Source organism: Elgaria multicarinata, chromosome 2 (genome assembly GCF_023053635.1).
Source record: "Elgaria multicarinata webbii isolate HBS135686 ecotype San Diego chromosome 2, rElgMul1.1.pri, whole genome shotgun sequence".
Lineage (NCBI taxonomy): Eukaryota > Metazoa > Chordata > Lepidosauria > Squamata > Anguidae > Elgaria > Elgaria multicarinata.
In genome coordinates this window covers 35241283-35260218 of record NC_086172.1, presented here as the reverse complement: position 1 = coordinate 35260218, position 18936 = coordinate 35241283, and positions in this window count along the sequence as shown.

Here is an 18936-nt window from a genome sequence, read left to right as displayed (position 1 = left end):
GGGGCCATGAATGTGCAGAAATCATGATTTCCATAAATGTTCCCATTCATGATTTTGCACAACTGTGGATTTGTGCAAATCATGATTTGCACAAAAGATGGCAAGACTGTGTGCCCTTGCCCAACTGCGCCAGTTCAGTGATCCATCAGCTGGCGTCCGGGGGAGCGTGCTGCAAAAAATCACCAGCTGATCACCATAAATATATTATGAACATTTTCCCTGTATGCAGACGAAGCAATGTAAGACACTTCAATTGTTGCATATATGTCTGTCATTTCAGCTGCTAAAGGTGCAGGATCCTGTCCATTGGAAAATAAATGTCTATCCTATTGTGTTTCAGTCGGCATGTTGTTGTTTTATTAAAAAAAATTAACAGCATGATTTCACACAGGTGGAGGAAACAACAAAATCAAAACCAATACACTGACATATCAAATGACCAAGTTTTGTTCTTACTGTAATATCTCTTTTTCTTTTATGTTTTAACGTTGAACAGAAACAGATGTGAGATGTGATCAGGCTGTTTTCTCTTTGCTGGGGAACATGTTATTGGCTCTCTAATGCAATCAAAAGCTTCCCACGCATATTTCTCTGATCCTCTAAAGGTTGCAAGTACTTTAAGCAAAAAGAAAAAGATTTTGAAGTCTGGAGCCATTAGTAAAGGATTCCAGTTGCAAATAGTTAACAACTGAAAGAACAAACATTTTTTTTGCGGGGAGGGTGCAGCTTTTAAAGTGCAAATTAAAGTAGCTACGGTAACCAATATACCACCTGGAGACTCTCATTAAAAAAATAAAATAATACATCAGCCTGAAAACATTAAAGACCAAAGGATCTAAACACTAATAAACAGATCATAGATAATGATTATATATAATATATGAACATGGGAGGAAAATCCATAAAAGGGGGAAATGTAGGTGAAAATAGAAAAATATATATGACATGCAATAGTAATTATATGTAACTACACATGTATGCCCTGTAATTAGTAAACCTCATGCCTTCCCAAACCTTGTACGGCAGTCTAACATCAGTAAATACTTCGGAAATCTTAGGTTTGATGTTGGATACTTGCCTATTCAGCAACCATTGGCACTGTATGGTCAGGCCCAGGGACAGAAGGGACAAAGATTGATGTAACACCAGCTTCTACAATTGGCCAGAAGCATGAAGCCTCTGGATTCGTGAGGCTTGGTTTAAATACTAGGAGTCTTAGCCTGACACATCAACAAGTACCTTCTGTTTGACGTGATTCATATTCTAGCTTAAATCCTCATCTGGAAAACATATCCTCCTAACCAAGAGGTGGATACGATTAGTATACCACCTGCATAGGTTTCCTGCTTATCATGTCTCATCAAAGTTTCCCTTTCTCTGAATAACCTTGCCCTGAAACATGCAGGGGGGGCAGGAGTGTGAAGGGGTACCAAGGGTTCCCCAACAGCTGTTATAATGTGCTCTTTGGTACAGCATTTCTTAACCATCTGCACACTTGCTCATTCATTGTGGAGCTCTTCCCCCATCAAGGCGACCCAGTCCCTGTTTCATCTTCCTCTCCTTCAGACTTCACAGTACAGCAGTTTCCAAGGAGATGGATGTTTGCAGTAGCCCGTATCGTTCGTCTATCTCATCCGAAAGAGGTTCTTCTAAGTCGGCTGAGAAAATAATTCACAGCTCCACTACCAGGACCCTTTCGGTCAGGGGTGAAGACCAAATCCAAATCCCACGAGCCAAATCCAGCCTGCTTGGGGTCCAATTTGGTCCACTGGGATTTCCCAGATGGCCACACCTCTTCCCCTGGCCACACCTCTTCCCCTAGCCCCTCCCCCTTTCCCAACTGCCAATCATTTGGTGGTTTCCTGCCTTTTGTGTGTCCCTCCCCCATCCAAAAAGGTTGACATGCCGCTTCTAAGGCTTATTTACTGACAGTCAGTGTTTTAAGCTGAAACATGCTGGCATCTTGGCCCCATTCCCTTTGCCTTTGATCTGCCCCACTTTACTTTGAACCCCGCCCAGCACTGGAACGTGTCCCCCCCACACACAAGCTAAAAGATGTTCAACACCCCTGCTTTAAAATGGAGATTCCTGGAATCATGCCAGTACTCATTAATACCACATCTGTGATCTTGCCACAGAGTTCCAGACGCTCCTGTGCATCTGATGCATGCTGAACAGGGGATTGGTGCAGGTGCCTGTGACACGTCCTGCCCCCCTGCATCATCTCAACTTCACCTGAGACACCCACAAGCACCAAACAGGACTGTCCACGCCACTAGCACCCAGGACCACTTTAATCCCCCCTGTGCTAATGACGTGTTTGAGGGTTTAGGTCTCCTGCTGCTGCTCCTGTTTCACCTCTACTTCAGGCCCCACAGCTCCACAGCCCAGCAACCGAGCCCTCAGTTTCCCATTCCGCTGCCACCATTTCTTGTTTTCTCCTCAGACACCTCCACAGACCACACCAGTTATTTGTAAAAATAATTGGAATTTATTAACTCATGTAAATGCATGTATAAGCTTAATGGTTTCTTCAGAGAAAATACATATGGTTACAAGGTTCAAAGCATATTGGTTTCTGTCACTTCTTTATTACTAGGTTCCACTACAGAATACTAAAATCATCCACTTCTCTCTACCCCACTTCTATCTTCACTTCACAGAAATCTAACCCACCTCATACCCCCTCAGACTCATCTCACTCTGACACTTCTACAGACTCATCTACAGACTCTTACACTTCTTAACTATCCATAGATACATTTCTCTAGCTCCTCCCGCTCTTACTCAGCCAATCTGCACTCCCCCTCAACCATCCAATCAACACGCAGGCATTCAACCCTCCTTTACTAATTGTAACTAGTACCTTGAGGCCTACTTATTTCCTGAAACTTATACATAATATAAACAATAACTTTGTATATCCATTTACATTTATTAGGGTGACCATATGAAAAGGAGGACAAGGCTTCTGTATCTTTAACAGTTGTATTGAAAAGGGAATTTCAGCAGGTGTCATTTGTATATATGGGGAACCTGGGAAATTTCCTCTTCATCACAACATTAAAGCTGCAGGTGCCTTGCCCTCTTTTAAATCTGGTCACTCTAGTATAGCTCCTGCAGCTTTAACTGTGGTGATGAAGAGGGGATTTCACCAGGTTCTCCATATATACAAATGACACGTGTTGAAATTCCCTTTTCTATGCAACTGTTAAAGATACAGGAGCCCTGTCCTCCTTTTCATAAGATCACCCTACACTTATAACATATGAGGCAGCTGAATATCACAGTGCCGCTAGAGCTGGGTCACCCAGGCAGCTTCCTGGGTGGCAAGGGTCAAGTGCTAGGAACTAAGGCTTTGATCACCCATGGTTTGCATACTAAACTCCAAGCCCCCTTCGGCTCCAACACCTGCTTAAGCTGTGACAAATGAATTGCATTTGCCGCCATGCTGCTTAGTATCACACAACCTGATCTAAAGCCTACTGAAAGCTATGCAATGCGCCTCAGTAACTCTAAAGAACTGATGATCAGACTTCTACATCTGTAGAATCTACCTCTGAGACAGGTGCAGAATACAGTGTGGTATAAAAGCCAAAGCCCTAGATTTAAAATGCATAGCTTTTGAATGCCATGATCTTCCTTAGAAGAAGCATCTCACTAAACACAACGATTATATCTCGTTGGTTACTAAAAGCCAGGAAAGTAGATGATGCCATTTTCCATTCAATCGTGTTTCTGTTCCAGGTGTTATACCTGAAGAGTATAAATCTCGAGGGGGAGGGGGGCTTATAGAGCCATCTGATAAAGATTTACAAGTTTATACCGTTCCGTTAATCACTCTTAATGGTATTATTTTCCAACAGTGCATTAAAAAGCCATCCAGGTTTGTAATCTGTAATTCTCAGGGTGTGGTTTTTGTTTTTAATTCGACACCTAATTATTCCAGAATTTATTTCTCCATAAATTCCATACTGATGAAAGGCTATATGAGTAAACAGTAAGAAAAGTACTTCTAAATTCACTTTACATATAAAACAGCTGGAAAATGGGCTAAACAGAGAACTGCATAAAATATACCGCAGGGATTTAAATGTGACAAAGAGGGTAGCAACTGATGATGTTCCTGTAAATATGAAGTTAACAGAGAATAATGGGTCTATGGGAGGTTGTTCAAAAGGGTTTGTTTTGATGCTAACTGCCCATCACAACACATATTTGCAGTTGCAATAGCACAGGACATTGTGTTCAGCTTTAGCAAAGTATTTTATATTCCATTTCATTTCAGTAATATTCAGTTGTGACTTTCAATTTGATCTTTTCCAATCCTAGTTATGGTTCATTTATCTTAATGCCCTGGAGATATTTGTCTTCTAATTTTTGCCATATTTGATAAATAAAAAGATCACATTGTTTTGAATTGCCTTCAATTGCATTTCCATCTGATTTGCTTCTACAATATTTGGTAAAATAACATTTAAAAACAACAACAAAACAAAGGCCCTGAAGGGCTACCAGATGGCATAACTACTGTCAACTCAGTTTATACTTTAAGCAAGCAATAAAGTTTTAAATTAGCATTTTTAAGGAGGTAAAACAATTGTAGCTCTGTGTGTGTGTGTGTGTATGAGAGAGAGAGAGAGAGAGAGAGAGAGAGAGAGAGAGACCATGCTGTGCAGGTAGGGATGGATGAATTTATCAGTTTAACTTTCTGCCACATTTGAATTTTTAAAATCTCAAATTCTTTCTCTCTCAAATATGAAGAATTTGGGCCAGTTCTTAACTTAAATGAAATTCTTTCTCATTGGCACCTGCCAAATTCAATAGATGCAGCTATTCCCACTAGGAATGTGCTCTGCTCCGATTAGAAGCGGAGAATCAGAAGCGAATTGGCCTGCTCCGCCTTGCCCAGAGGCGGAGTAGAAGTGGACTGGGGACCCATAGAAGCACAGCGAAGAGAAGCGCCAATACGCGGAGCGCTTCTCTTTTCATGGCGCGATCCGATCGCCATTTTGAAAAATTTCGCCCATAGGATTGCATTGTGGAAAAGAATAGGGGATAACTGTGTTGTTTTTTAAGCTATCTTTCTGAAACGTCTTGTGCTTAGAGAGTCATGGCTGGGGGTCATTTTGAGCCTACTCTCAGCTCTCTGCGTGCTGCGGTTCGCTTGCTAGAATTTTTTGAAAAAATCGGTTTAAAACAGCGGGAAAAGGTACCTTTTTGAAGGGCTGAGGGGCAGTCAACTCCCGGTCATGATCACATGATCCCAAAGTTGGAGGAGGGGATAGGCAAAACAGGTAACTTGGGATTCTGGGAAACTTCTCTTTCTACTCTGAATGGAGTTTTCCCAGTGTTTTTTAAAACAGTAGCTCCACCAAATGCACAAACACAACCTGAAATCATATACTAACAGATAGGAAACACAGCACCGCTACCCACCCTAACTTTGGGGAACAACTGAATAGATGTGGTGCAAGAGGATGAGCTCCCCTAGGGCATGTGGACGTGCCCAGTGCACTCTCCTGTCCTTGGAGGGCCATCAGAGCCCTCCAAAGGTTAACCCGTGGAGAGAATGCGTATCACGAGTTGAAGTGAAAGTTTGCTTCTTAAAGACTGTTCCCTAGACAGGGACAGTCAAATTGGCACCAATGATTCCCCCTCCCCCTGGGCACATCCACTCCCCTCTTACTGGTAAAAGACAGATATAGCCTTTTTAAAAAAATTCTTCTTGTTGTTTATTCAGCAACACGGCTGCTTTTAATTCCACCCCTCCTTTGTTTATTTATTTATTTATTTATTTATTCCATTTTATATGCATTACTGGCTTTGAAACTATCCTTGGCTCACTTCCTTATGCCCCCAGAAATGTCTGCTGCCTGCCTGCCTGCCTTCCCTCCCTCCTCCCCTGCCCGCCTCGCAGGGATGGTGTTTGTGTCTTGCTTTGACTCAGGGGAGAAGTCCTTCCTGCGCTCACTTAGAGTTTTGGAAGTTCCAAATCAATTTTTCAAGTGTGGAAGAAGATTCATATTTAGGTTTATCTCTACTCCCCAATTCATGGCATGTTGGGATTTCCTTTGAAATGGCCCCATTGAGCTGTCTGCAGCTTTAAATCCCTGAGATACTGGGGTGTCCGATTTTCATAAATTCCCCAAAAATCAGGGGATGATGGGATTGGCTTGAGTCTTAGCATGCATGTGGCTCTAGATGGCATCTGTGAGGGTGCCTGCTTCAATTTTTTTTTATCTGTCAAAATGTCGGAGAACAGTCCATGTCTGCAAATGGGGTGTCTGATTTTCATGAATTCCCCAAAAATCAGGAGATATGGGATTGGATTGAAAATTGGTGTCCATGTGGACACATGGATAAGCTGTCATGGGACCGAACGTGAGGTTTCTGACGTGCAAATTGATGTAGTTGTAGCATGGGACTTGATTTGGGGTGAGTTAAAAGGTTAGAGCCCCGCCAAAAATCAGGGGATGATGGGATTTGCTTGAATCTTGCCATGAATGTGGCTCTAGATGGCATCTGTGGGGGTGCCCACTTAAAAAAAAAATTATCTGTTAAAATGTCAGAGAAAAGCCCATGTCTGAAAATGGGGTATCTGATTTTCATAAATTCCTCAAAAATCAGGGGATGATGGGATTGGCTTGAGTCTTGACATGCATGTGTATACGTGCATGAAGTGTCATGGTGCCAAACATCAGGTTTCTAACTGTAACAGAAAAAAAGTTGTATACTTTTTTGGATTTCAATGCAAGCCTATGGGGGGGGGAAGCGGAGCTCTGATCCGGATCCGGAGCTCTGCAGCGGAGTGGAGCAGACTATAGGCGGAGCAGGGTGGAGCGAAGCGGCCCAATCTGCAAATTGCGGATCTGGAGGAGAAGCAGATCGGGGGGTCCGTGCACACCCCTAATTCCCACCATGGAGAGGACCATGATATACCTGGCTACCATGTAGCTGTTAAAAAACAAAATGGTGGCAACTCTAACTAACACGGTTGAATGAACAGGCCTTCCTGAACAAAGCACTCACAGCCGTGGGCTGTCATGGGACATGTGATACCCACTCCTGTCTTGTTTTTAAAAATTCTATGCTGCCTATCAACCAGAGTGATGGATAGATGGGTTCTAGGGTTGTGTACACGCACACAATTATACAGCAACACTAAAACATAATAAAACATCATGCCATAAAAATGACAGGGACAAAAGAACATGTCATCAACCATCTAAAACTATAAGAGATCGTTAGGAATCACATAAAATGCCTGGGCCAATGAAAAGATTGCAGCTATCATTGGCATCAGGCAAATATCCTTAGGGAGGGTATTCCAGACTTGTATTCTACTTATCATAAAGGAACAGAATGAGAGAAATCTATTCATGGCTATTAGCACTTTCTGGCACATGCTTGCCTAGGATGATGCTGTTAGCTCTAAGCTCCAAAAGCATCTTCCTCGACCTAGTATGGCAGCAGCCTTTCCCCCCACCCACCACAAAATTATACACCATATCCATACTCTTCCGAAGTTGAGATAAAAGCCATTTTGAAGGCCAGTCCTGTACAAGCCATCTGGAAGGTCAACCAAAGCACAGTGTCCTGCATTACGTCTCAAGTCTGGCTTATCATCCAAAATAAACTGAAGGAAGCTGCAGTCTCTTTGTTAAGATGGCATAACTTTAAATAGAGGCAAGATCATTCTCACCTATCTACTGGAAGAATGCACAATAGGTTTATGATCCATGTTTGAATACAAATTTGAGCAATTGTCTGCCTTACAATAAAACAAAATTGGATACAATAGGAGGGCACTTGAGCAAAGTCAATGCTTGATGAGGTGCCCATTTTCCTTTTAAGAGAAAGCATGTTAAATTAAAGTGGCAGCAAATGGCATCGAATGCAACAGACCCAAGGAGGACTGGGAGGGAAATTTATGAATGATGTGGAGAATGTGGATAGAGGGGCATTTTTTTCTCCTTCTCCCATAATACTAGAACCTGGGGTCATCCCATGAAGCTCAATGGTGGGAGATTCAGGACAAATAAAAGGAAGTACTTCTTCACACAGTGCATAGTTGAACTATGAAATTCACTACCACAAGATGTGCTTTTAACATGTAGGTTGTTTTATTATGGTTTTAATTTTTGTGAACCGCCCAGAGAGCTTCGGCTATTGGGTGGTATAAAAATGTAATAAATAAATAAATAAAATAAAATAAATAAATAGTGATGGCCACCAATTTGGATAAATTGGATAAAGAGGGTTGGATAAATTCCTGGAGGAGAAGGCTATCAATGGTTATTAGCCCTGATGGTTCTGTGCTATCTTCAGTATTAGAAGTACTAAGCCTGTATACACTAGTTGTAGGGGAACAAGGGTGGGAGGGTGCTGTTGCACTGTGTCCCGCTTGTGGGTCCCTGGTTGACATCCGGTTGGCCACTGTGTGAACAGAGTGCTGGACTGGATGGACCCTTAGTCTGAGCCAACATGGCTGTTCTTATGTTCTTATGTTTTTAGGTATATTTACATGTCGAAAGATTATCCACGGGCAGCTTGGCTCTCCAATGATGGATGCAGGAATCACAAGGATAATAAACCTAAATCTGTAAATTGTTTCAATGTTCAAACAAAGCAGCTTGGTGCCCAAAATAAGAAGTGTGATTTCTGCTTCCCCTTCCTATGTTTCTGGGGATGGCTAAGTAATCCATTGCATTCTCATTTTGATTTTACCAAAATTCACAAAGTTCTCCATATTCAGGATGAAACCCTCTTGAGACTAAGGAAACATCTCTTGCTTTCTTCCTGTTCAGGGACCAGGATCAGGCCAGGATCTTCCAGCCTCAGTGTTCCATTTGTACAACAGCAGGAGGCAGTGGAGCTAGAGGCAACTCCTCTTTCATAGAGTGGCTGATTGAATGAAATAATCAAGCCCTAAATGGAGCAAACTCTAAACCTTAAAATACGTAGCAGCAATTGTGGAGCCTTAATTTTAGAGTGATTCCCCATAACCTCCTCTGCCAACACCCCAAAATCTAATTTATTGTTTCGATTCCTAAGAAAATAGCTCCCCTTTTTTTCACAACACACAGGGGCAAATAGCTGGATGAGTGAGGATTTTCAGCAGGAAACCTCTGTGTCTTAAACCTTTGCATACACACTGGCTCCTGTTGATCTCCAGCTGCTGCTTCAGCAACAAACTGTCTTTAAGAAACCAAATGTTGAGGGGGGGGGGGAGTTGCAAACATAAAATATAAAATTAGTAGGGCAAGATAAAAGTGCTAGAGCCTCATCTTCGTTCTGCCAATGGAAGGATACCAGTGGTACAACATGACTTCTGCATCTCCTGCAGCCCCCACCCCAAATCCTCCAAATCTGCTCCAGAGTTCTATAAGCACATTCAGCCGAATGTACTTACAGCACTCTTTCTACATCTGTGTACTGAATGCACAAAGATCTAGAGGGCATCTCAATGCATCAGATATTGGGGGTGGGGGAGCATGGCTTACATGCCTTCCCACATCCCCTCCCCTCTTTAACTCTTCACATGAGTCAGCAAATTCCTGCATGGGGCGAATTCTTCTGCAGCGGAATTCTCTAATTATGGAAACTAAACTTTTGCCTTTCTTGATACTTCTGGATTAATTAGTGATAGTTTAGCATCACTGTAACAATTTTTTGTTGGTGCAAAATTGATTAAACATGTAGTCTTTGGGAGGGGGGGTGAATTAGCTAAAAACAAATCTCCAGGAGTGCTTAATAAGCTTTTCAGCACCATGTTTAATCTCTGTTACCAAGATAAATTCAAACGGCTGAAGAAAAATTAGCCATTTGGTAGTGTATTGGGCTTCAACTAATGATGATTATTTGGTGATGTAAAATTAATGCATTTTTAATCAACATATTATTAGGACATCCATTTACATGCAATTATTTTCATAAAGAATTAAGTGCAGAGAACAAAAGCTACTGTTCCTGAGAAGCAGAAGGATTGGAATAGCAACTGTCTATCTTAGGGGGAAAATGCATCTTTCTTCATTTAGGAAGCCTTGTTACTGAGAATCTTTCAGCTCTTTTTCTTCCATCGGAGGACAATGGCTTGGAGACAGAGAACTAAGACCTTGTGTACTGTAGATTTTTCCAGTTCCTTCTTTTAACCACGGACTCCAGTGGCTATTAAAGGCCTAGGGCACCCTTCCAAATGGAATGATACATGGCACAGGTGGCTGCATCTCACAATGGGAGTCATCAGCAGTTGGAGACACCTAGTGTGAGAGCCGAGGTGGCTTTCTCCCATTCATGAGACTATCCAGATCCTGCCCAATGAATGCAACACCTCTATCGGAACTCAGACCCACAGACCATATCTTCCCACCTGTGAACCCAATGTGGCCCTCTGGAATTCCCCATATGGCCACCCCCCCTTCCTGAGGTCCAGGTTGAAATGCCTCTCCCAAGGCTAAGTTACTGGCAGTAAGACTTCATGCTAAAACATGCAGGTATGTTGGCCCCGCCCTTTTGCCTTCATCCCTGTCCCCCAATTTCGAGAGCTTCTGCAAAGTTGACTTCAAACCCTCAGGCTGAAAGAACTTCGACATCCTTTCTCTAGTTCTTTATCCTGCTCTGTCCTCATGCCAGGTTAAACAGAAAGGGTTGCGGGGGGGGTGCACATCTGCCCCGAGGCCATTCTCTATGGCACGAAAGCCCTGCTTCTTGATTTAAGCCAACTTTTGTATGGGCTTACACACCTGGGCAGGAACCACAACTGATTCACTCTACCTGCTTTTGTACTCGGGGGCTCATAGATCTCCATTATGGGAAGACGCATAACCTCTCGTTTTTAAAATTATAAAGAGGCCCAATACTGGGAAGAATGAGACCTTGGTACTTCCTGTTGCTGCGCGCACGCACACACACACATCTGAGGCCACTCTTAATTTGTATAGTTATACTCTGTGCATCCCTCTATTTTAAATTTCCCTATTCATTGAATGGATTATATTTACCATCATTGAGGTTTGTTGTGATTAATGTGTTTGTACAGTTCTATGTTACTATAAAATACTACCCCAGACACAACGTAACATTTCTCTTATTTTCTCAAATTAACATTACTTTGCTTTTCTCTGGCTATTATTTGTAACTAAGCCCCTCAGGGAATAGGTACGAGCAGACATATGGAGGCTTCACCAATTTATGCATGATGTTCTTAGTCTATTTGTATTGTTTAGAGGATTAAATATTAACACTAAGTTACTCAGATCTGAACATTTCCAACTCACACAACTCGCTCTCTCTCTCTCTGTGTGTGCATGTGTGTGTGTGTGTGTGTGTGTGCGTGTGTCTGTCTGTGTGTGTATCTATATCTATATCACATTCACAAATGTATGCACACATATACCAATTCATATTCCAATCCTAGTGGCTGCTATCATAATCAACTAACGTCCATACTCTCCACTCTTTCACAAATCAAAATAGATAAGCATTGTGGTGACTTCCCACGTGTCTTCACAACGCATGGAGACTCACTCTGGAGTCACATCCATCTCTTCAAAGTGTGTGAAAATGTGATATTCCCAGAGAATACATTCCAGGCTAAAAATATGCATACTTGTCATTCGAAAAGAGCTGGAACATCATTCAGTTCACTGAGAAGAAGAAATTCAAGCCGACATAACACAGACCCAGACAAACAGCCTTATTGTAACTATTAAATTAGATGGCAACAATAGCAAGATGGGCAACATGAAGTGAGTTCACATCAAGTACTATTCATGATGAGGACCTTCAGTATACACAATAGGACATGTCCACTAGCACCATCTTGTTGACCTCAGAGATGGAGCCTTTAGGATAGGAATGGCCATATGACCCATTCCTTCTCAGTTATATTGGCAGAAGATTTACTTTGTCCATTTTTGGTCATGACACTACCTGACTAAACTTAAGGTCAGGTAGAGACTTTGTGGTGGGATCCCTCTGCATACCCTACTTCTCCTTACATGACAAATACCATATGGATCTGTGCTTCTAATCAACCTTAACAATGGTAACTTAAGATACGGCTTTGTAAAAGTGTATTCACCCTGTGTTTGCCCAAGTTCATGGGTTACTCTGGAGCTACAAACTGCCATGTCTATAAAGATGGTGCAAGATTATGAAGAATCTACTTCCCTAGTCATCACGACTTGTGAGAGTAGCATTGCTAGATCAGTCTACAATGTCTTTGCACATATCATTTCATGTCTGAAAACCTCTACACAGTATTAAAAAAATATATAGCTCTGGAACATTATATATTTATTTCCTATTAAAATGTATATCTCAAGATCTCATAGGATATGAAATAATATTTTAAATAGATCAGATATGGTGCTATTGGATAGAATATTAAGGCTTCAATCCTATATATACCTTCATCGGAGTAAACCCCATTGAATTCAGTGGGACTTACTTTTGAGTAGATATGTATAGGATTGCAGACGTTTACAGAAATAACTGTAGTAAGGATACTAGAAAAATTATTTTTACCTCTTCACTTCCATGCACTCCCTGCTAAATTCTGTCCAGAGAAGAGACTTAACACAAAGAACATAAGTCTACTCCGAACCTTTCAACCTAGCATGCAAATTAATTTGTACAAGGACTAATTTTCTGACACTAAGGTTCATCCAATTTATTTACTTAAATTACATTAATTCACCAGCCTGACCTTTCCAACAGCTCCTATTGTCTCTCCTGACAACTGTGTAACAGTGCTTTGCTGTTTCTTAATCAGCACACCATTTACTTAACTTTGAAAGCAAATATGAAAAGTGCACCAGTTGTGTGTGCTAACCATACCCTCAGTTTCTACAGCCCCACTGCCTCCTTCCCTTTATATAGGGCTCAAACACATTCTCCTTTAAAACCACATCAAAACAGCTAATTGAAATTACATTCAATAAATGGGATGCTAGAAACACACATGCAGTTAACAGCCTAACTGGGTACTAAAAGCCACCCCAAAATGAAGCACCATCTATAACATCCATCCTACATTTCTGAAGGCAGCCACAGCAATGTATTATCATCATAAGTGAGAGAGATACCGATGAAAAGCTGAGGATTCTGTAATATTTCACCACCAAGAGACTCACCCCATCCACAAATACTATCCATTGCTCCCTAAGGACTGGGTAAAAGAAGAAGAAGAGTACTTTAGGGCAGTCTGAGAATGGATCCTTCTGTGCCAGCTAATGGACCAATTTCATCTCCCTTGTCCTGGCTATTTCCATGGCTGCTTCCAGACTGGCAGCTCCTAGTGTTACCCAATCATTGCTCTTCTGTTATAAGGTACATGCAGAATTGCACTGGTTAGGCCTCATCTTGAGTATTGCGTCCAGTTCTGGGCACCACACTTCAAGAAGGATGCAGACAAGCTGGAGCGTGTTCAGAGGAGGGCAACGAGGATAATCAGGGTTCTGGAAACAAAGCCCTATGAGGAGAGACAGAAAGAACTGGGCATGTTTAGCCTGGAGAAGAGAAGAGACATAACAGCACTCTTCAAATACTTGAAAGTCTGTCAAACAGACGATGGCCAGGATCTCTTCTCGATTCTCCCAGAGTACAGGACACAGATTAATGGGCTCAAGTTACAGGAAGCCAGTTTCTGGGTGTATATCAGGAAAATCTTCCTGACTGTTAGAACAGTATGACAATGGAACCAGTTACCTAGGGAGGTTGTGGGCTTTCCCACACTAGAAGCCTTCAAGAGGCAGCTGGACAGCCATCTGTTAGGTATGCTTTAGGGTAGATTCCTGCATTGAGCAGGGGGTTGGACTCGATGGCCTTATAGGCCCCTTCCATCCCTACTATTCTATTATTCTATGATTCTTTGGGGAATATAGTCCTTTTGCTGCATGCACATCCTACTATGTTCTATCTATGGATGGGTAAGAAATTCATTCAGTTTGCATTTCTCGAACCTAAATGCAAACTGGAACACAACTGGATGTCACAATTCATTGTTTTCCAACTTGTTTCAATGCAGTTCAAAAAGAACAAAAATGAATACATCTGAAACAGCATATACAAAAATGTGTATATTTGAGAAGACGTGCACAAAAATGCTTCATTCAATGGGAAGAACTCTTGCAAATATGCATACATTTGAAAAAGTGCACAAAATAATGCATTATTTGAAAAACTGCACAAAGCTGCATATATTTTCAAAAAATCCACATGAAATTATGTACAAATTTTCACACAGTCTAAAAGGTATCCACAATCTAATGTGGAACAGAAAAGAATGAACTTAGCAGTGAAAAAAATGGTTTGGAACCAAGTTACTTGAAGTACGACCTTTACACATATCAGGCTGCCCACACTTTAAGATCAGAAAGAAGGGCCCTTCTCATTTGCCCACCTGTGAGAGCAATTAGGTAAGTGATCGCATGTGAAAGGGCCTTCTTTTCACTGGCCCCACACCTTTGGAACAGGCTCCCATTGGAGGTCTGCCATGCTCCATCATTGCAGGCTGTTAAGAAGGCTTTGGAAACATATTATTTTACCATGGCCTTCTCTTGATACAACTGCTGTTAGTGCTGGTCTTGGCATTGTTGTTGATGATTGTTTCATTGTTGGCTTTTGCTGTTCTTTTTATTGCTAATTTACTGTGTTTATGTTTTATGGCTTTTAATATTTTAACTGTTTTTATGTATTACTTTATTTATTTATTTAATTACATTTATATACTGCGCCATAGCCGAAGCTCTCTGGGCAGTTTACAAAAGTTAAAAACAATGAACATTAAAACAGATATATAAAATTTAAAACCGCTAAAAGTACAAAAACAACAAGACCTTTCTCTTTTCCCAGGCATTTAAAGCAACTATTCTCAGGTCAGTTATAAAATCAGCATATGCTATTAAATGCCTGAGAAAAAGAGAAAGGTCTTGACCTGGAGAAAGGTCTTGACCTTATTTTGCTGTAAGCCACCAAGAAAGGTGGCCAAAACTGTTTTAAATAAGTAAATAAAAAAATAAATGAGAACTGAGTAAAATTGAGCTTGATAGATTCACACCATGCCTAGTTCCATACATTTTACTGCACATGTCATAGCCACGTGGGCAAGGAAGGAACAATTTACATAAGCCCATCCCTTTTAAAATCCATTTTAAACCTTTTTCTTCCCTTTTTTTCGAAAGTGCTTTTTATTTAGCTGCTACTGCATGATTACCATAAAAAAATAAAAAGGTAAAAGGTGTTTTAGTGCTAATTAACCGATCAAGAACAACAAAACAGAAAATGAGGCCAATGGTAAAATGGCACCGATCGGAAAGGGAGCATATAATCAGTGTTTAATGTACACTAAAAGCATTTTCATTTAATGAGATTTCATGAATATCTCAATAATTTATTTAAGTACTAAGTCATTTTGGTGTGAATTAAGTCATTTTTTTTAAAAAAAAATTAAAAATAACAATGTGCTGATAAAATGGGACCAATGGAAAAGGCAATAGTGAAAGTGATTCCAAGTGTAGCTGCAAAGCTCACCAGCCCAATGTACCACTTCACACATCAAAACTATAAAATGACAGAAGAATAGCACTAAGGTTATCTAGACCTGAACTACAGATCTGTTATTTCCCAAATGTTAGGTTTTCTGCTGTATGAAAAAGACAGAAACAGCACAAAAGAAACCTAGGAGGAGGTGCACCCTGTAATTCCGGCCACAAAATGTAAAACTTTGGTGGGGCAGGGATGGGGCAGAATTACTGATACATGGATTTTGTTTACTCTATTCCATCTGTGTTTTGCAGATTGTCAGTCATCCTTTTGCTGCATGCACATCCTACTATGATCTATCTATGGATGGATAAGAAATTCATTCAGTTTGCATTTCTCGAACCTAAACGCAAACTGGAACACAACTGGAAGTCACAATTCATTGTTTTCCAACTTGTTTCAAGCCACTCATCCTCAATGAGAGCCGCCATTTTAAACTAAGGTGTGGACTCTGTTGTGTTGGCCCCATTCGGAAGACACCTTAAACCTTGGCTTTAACCATGGTGACTAGGGCTTTTTGCTTTATTCGCCATGGTTAAAGCCATGGTTTAAGGTGTCTTCTGAACAGGGCCTTTGTAGATCTAAGGTCGTAAGCTAAAGCAGCTGTAAAGGGCCATTTACGGAAATGCAGAACCTCAGGCCCAGGGGCCAAACCCATCTCCTGCAATACAGCCCCCTGGGGGTCCCCAAAAGTCTCCACCCTCTCCTTCGCTCTGACCCCTTTTCTCAACCATTGCCTGTCTAAGGCCATAGCTAGACCTAAGGTTTATCCCTGGATCGTCCAGGGGTCAAACCTGTTCATCACAGGGGATCCAGTGCTCAGGCAGGGGCGAACCCTGGATGATCCCAGGATAAACCATAGGTCTAGCTGTGGCTTAAGTGTTTTCCCAGCTTTTCTGTACTCCCCCCCCATTCTAAAAGACTAAATGGAATAAAGGGAGAAAGAGCTTTAAGCTAAATTATGCTGGTACTTGGGGAATTTTTGGGCCCACCCCTTTGCTGTTCGCCCTGCCCACCACTGGCAAGCAACCCTCTAGAGTTTCTCTGAAATAGAAACTGGCCTTCAGACTGAAAGAGGTTCTCCACCAGTGATATAAATCTACCAGTTAGGATTGATCAGGGAGGCTTTAAGGTAGTCTGAACAGATAGTAAATAACTTTGCTTCCCTCCAAGGTAATATTCTCATTTCTGAACTTTACATGTCCTGGAGTTCAGAAGCTCCCAACCTTGAATGCTCACCATATTTGGATCCACTTGCAAATACGGAAGTAGCTCTAACTTCAGGTGCTGCTTAATTTCCCTGAATCAGCAAGTCAGCCTCAAACTAGTTAATTAATGTAGCCGACAACCTTTTTAAAGGCAGCCATACGTGAGAGTCAAGTGTGTTTCACAATCAATCATAATGATTTATATTTCACAGAGCTTTCAGAAAACAGCAGCAGCGATAGTTCAACACCACTTTGGAGGTAGCATGCAACAGTACACACAGTAATTTCCATCCCGCTGGGAATATGTTCTAATGTGACCAGATACAAAAGAGGGCACAGCTCCTGCAGCTTTAACTGTTGGGATGGAGAGGGAATTTCACCAGGTGCTGCATGCATACAAATGACACCTGCTGAAATTCCCTTTTCTATACAACTGTTAAATATACAGAAGCCCTCTCCTCCTTTCCATATGGACACCCTAGGATATGGAGAAACCCAGAAAGCAAAGGTGAGGTGAAATACCTTCTACCACACCAGCCCTGATTTAGGTTTAACCACCAACCAAAGTAACCAGGGAGGTAAACTGTGGACCAAACAAGCATGACTTTAAGGCTGTGTCTAGCAGCAACGTTTTTATATTATAGCAGGCACAGCGGTTTTTGATCCAGAACTTAAAAGGTCCCAATCCATATGGGAGAGGCCCTGTGCCTACTCTTGAGTAAATTGAAAACATGTACAACAGATTTCAAGCCTTATCAGGTTTGGGACCATATTTGCCAGAAACCTCCCCATTATCTTTTCTCCTTTAGCTCCCATCCTTGTTTTCCCCCAAATAAGACTGTATAAATCTTTCAAGCTAACATGGAAATTAATTTACCCATTTCTTTTACAATTGTCACCATAACTATATAGTTTTGAGTTCAGATTGTAGCACAGCGTACCTCCCTCCTCATTTTCAAAAATGCTAAAGCAGCCTTCCCCAACCTGTTGGACTCCCATAATCCAAAGCCAATGCCATGTGGTCTGGGGATGATGGGAGTGATACTCCAAAACATGTTTAGTCCACAGGCATGGATGGGTGAACAAACAATGGCCATTTCCATACCTGCCCTTTCCCCCGGGATCATCCCTGTGCATCCAAATGACACACGGGATCCCGGGAGCAGGCAGGGATGATCCCTCCATTTTCCAGGGATAATCCTTAGGTGTAGAAAGGGCCAATGTCTGAGATCAGAAGGATTCTCCAAATTACCATTCACCATTTGTCTTGCAACCCATTCCTGTTCGCAATCTATGTTCACTTGGTGCGAATGGGAAAATAATGCAAATCGGGCAATGACCAAATGTGGAATTACCCCCAATTTTCACAACTTTCCTAATTTGTGCAACTTCCCTCCACAGACTAAAGTGGTGCTGATTCAATCCATAGGGGAAATTTTCACAAAGCAGGAAATTTGCTCATATCTAACTGGAAATGTCACACGAATCAAACTGAGCACATATCTGGCAATTTATGAACTTTTTCAGCAGGCATGTGCACGCATTTGGGGCTTCCACATGCTCTCATATTTTTAAGCAAAATCAAAATGCCTATCCACGGGTATTTGTTATGCCTAAATTGTGTTACAAGAAATGGAAAAACTGACACAAATAGCAGCTCACATCAAGTTCACATATGCTATTCTGAACTTTATGTCACAATCTGCCAGTCCCTTGCCTGGTCCTAATAACTGGCTGCCACTTGCAGAGGAAATCACCGAGAAAGTTACATCCAACCTTGAGCAGATTTCCACTAGTGCAACCAAACTTCCCCATCCTGCCTCCCACTGCGACTTCCCACATGCTCTGATAATCTGTTCCAGGGCTTCCCCCTATATCCATCAGGGACAGATATATCGGGAGAAACAGGCAAGTGTAGCAAGGAGAGGGACAGTAGTATTCCATCAGCAAACCAATACAACCAGATTTCGCTAAATGCAATGACATCAGGATGCAGGTACATTTGCACTATTTTTTTATTTATTTATTACATTTATATCCCGCCTTTTTTCCTCCAAGGAATCCAAGGCAGTGTACATAATTCTCCTCCTCTCCATGTTATCTTCACAACAACAACTCTGTGAGGTAGGTTGGGCTGAGAGGCTGTGACTGGCCCAAAGTCACCCAGTGCGTTTCCATG